Here is a 3,252-nt window from a genome sequence, read left to right as displayed (position 1 = left end):
AGAGACAGTATATATATATATTCTTCATACCTGAAACTATGTGGAGGTTGAATTTAAGGTGATAGACTAATTTATCTGGTGGACGAAATTTTAAGGCAGCACAGCTTTTAGGAAGTGGCATGAATACTACTGGTTACTTAGAATTAAAATTTCCTCTGAGAACAAGGAGCAAAGTGTTGCAGGGCAGAAACTTTCAGTTTGGCCAGTAAAGGAACACACTTAAAGGTGCTGCAAAGGAAGGTGCAATTACTAAAGAAATTAGCACCATCAGAATGAAGCCAATCACTTGGCACCAAGGCAAGAGAAAAGATGCCATAAATTCACCTCAGAATTTAGCAAGGCCTGACCCATTGTATGTTCAAAGACGTGGAAATCCAAACTTGTGTCAGAGATTTTCCAGATCACAATTTTGATAAAAGATGCACAAAGTGCATTCCCTATCCCAGACTGCCTCAGATGTCATTTCCTTGGGATTCTTTACAGGCAGGAAGTCACTTGAAGTTGCTGCAATTATGGTTCAGACAAAGACCTGGTATAGCTCATCCTGGTTAGAAAATATTGGCATTGTCTGTCTGATGCTAGTTTGCAGGCATGCAGAATCAGAGATAAGCAGGTCAAAGAGGCTTTCACCAAGATTTCAAGGAAAGCCTTTAAGACCAAAAAGTATATGGAACTTTTAGAATCCTGGCAAGCCAACCTTGACAGCACAATGCATAGTGAAACTATGAGAGTGACGTTGAAGGTACAATGGAGACTTCAGGAAATTAGAAATACTAGGAATAATGTGAACTGTCCATTGAGGAATGCTATAGGCAGTAAGCAGAGCCAGTCCAAGAGAGTGGCTGTGTGAGCTAAACAAGCAAGGTGACAGGGGCAAGGGTACCCAAATACTTTGAGGCTCACATCACACCATCAAATGACATGAGTGCCAGACAGGGAGCTGTAAGAAGTTTGCCCCGTAGAGATTTGTTTTTACTTTGTACTCCTTTGTACTATTAATTTCCTATCCCTTCTTTTCAGAATAAGTATATTTATCCTTTATTTTGTCTCAGAAGTATGCAATTTATTTATTTATTTACCTGAGTTTGCCTTGAGTCTCTGAGGAAAATTTGGACCTGGACATATGCTGGAACAGTTAAAAATTCAGAGACTCATTAAGATGGGTTAAATGCATTTTGTATTATGAGATAAGCTTTTGTTGAAAGGGATGGGATGTTTTAGTTTGTATATTCAATGTCCCCCCAAAGTCTCATGTGTTGAAATCTTGGTCCTCGGTCCAAGCTTTATTAGGAAGTGGTAGAACCTTTGAGAGATGGGGCCCAGTCCAAGGAATTGACATCTCTATGGGTTTTCTCTTAAAGGGAAGATTGGGATCTCAGCACCTGTCTCTCTCTCTGTATTTTTTTTTTCTTGTTGACTGCCATGGAATGCACAAGTTTTTCTTGCCACACGATCCTTTCTATGATAAATCACCTCACCATAGCCCCCAAAGCAATGAGTCAACTGGCCATGGACTGCCAACTCAAAAACTGGTCCAAAATAAACATTTCCTCTTTTCAAGTTTATTATTTCTGATACTCTGTCACAGTGATGGTCAGCTGCTCAAAACTACATCACTGGTAAAATACAGCCGTTTTTAATGATACTGAAAATCTCCTAAAAGTTCTCTTGGGGATGCTTGGAAATTGATTTTCTCTTTATCAATAAATTGAATTGAATCTGGGGAAATTCCAATCAAATCATGTGTTTTTTTTTTTTCTATTTATGTTTCTTTCTGTTTCTCTAACACTTTCTCTTATTAATATTTGATTTAGTATTATCATTTGGCTATACAAATTTTATTGTATTTCTATACAAAGAAGATAGTATAAAATACCTTAAATAGGTAGAGGGGAAAAACATGATGTAATTTATTTCAATTTAACAAATAATAAAACCCTGCTCCAAAGATGGAGAAATAGAGCATGGAACCTACTTGTCACAAACTGTTTTCCTGAGGAATGGATGCTGAGATAGAAAGTAGAGAGCAGGTGGTTTATTAGGGAGTTCTGTATTCAAGAGCTATGAATGAGTGAGGAAGTTGGATCAGTCAGAGGTAGGAGCTAAGCTGTAGTGCAATTTCAATGGAAGGAATCACCATCTCTACAGGAAGTACTAAATATGGGATAACCCTCCAGAGACACCCCAATTTGAATATTTTAATCCTGTGTTTAACAATTACTGGAGGAAGCCCGACCTATAATGGGTTTATGACCTTTGGTAATAATCTTCATCAGGAAAGATCAAGGGATCTTCATCATGATCTGGAATGGAGGCGATTTTTGAGAAGGTTGGCAGCTGAATTCTATTTACCAGTAACAGTCCCAGTAGTTGAATTAATAAGCCATGTTCTTGAAGAGGTATAAAGATATTGTGAACATCACTGCTACTAAAAGAAATATTACTTGTTGCTTTAATAAGGCAATACATTAATATTTACTGAGCCAGTTTCAAGTAAATATAATAAACAATGATTATAATTATTCCATGCACAGATTATTTTTAAACAATTCAGCTGACAACTTATTATTGCTCATTTGGAGGTAGTGTTGCTTTCGCTTTGGTTTTCTTTTTTTCTTCTTTTTTTTTTTTTAGATTTTCTCATTTGTTTGTCAATTTCAAATGATTTTCCCATTTGTAGTTTTATTTTTATTCATAACATTGGGGTTTAACAACCCTTTTTAATCTTTCCTTTGTCCTATCTCATCTCCCCTTACCTTATCTGTCTGTGCTTTAACTAGGATAATAGTCAATTTCATTTTTGCCTCAAATTTTTTTGGTGCCATTTTATCTATTTTTCATCATTTTTTTTCTGTATGTTGTACTAGTTTATGTTATAGTTTACAAAATCTCTCTTTTGTCCATCCATCCTGTAAAAATTTTTATTATTAATTGCCATATTTCATGTTTTAATTTTTTATTTTATCTACTTTGTTATTCCCTATATTTCAGTTCTCATCAGTTTTTTTCTTTTGTTAAATTATAATAGGAATAGTAGAGCCTAGGATTTAGAATTTATAGAGACCAGTAAATATTTATCAGTAGTATATAGTTTTTCAGTGGGCTCAACTAGAAACCTAGAATACATACTAGGGCTACTTATGCAGGGCATGATCTAAACTCTGCTTTTTAAAACACAAATATTGTAAGATAAAGATTCTGCACATTTTTGATAACTCTCAGCTTCAGCTTTCTGCTTATTATCTTGACCTC

The sequence above is a fragment of the Marmota marmota genome, unplaced genomic scaffold (assembly GCF_001458135.2).
Source record: "Marmota marmota marmota unplaced genomic scaffold, marMar, whole genome shotgun sequence".
Classification (NCBI taxonomy): domain Eukaryota; kingdom Metazoa; phylum Chordata; class Mammalia; order Rodentia; family Sciuridae; genus Marmota; species Marmota marmota.
The sequence above is the reverse complement of the archived record's forward strand: the minus strand, read 5'-3'. Positions refer to the sequence as shown.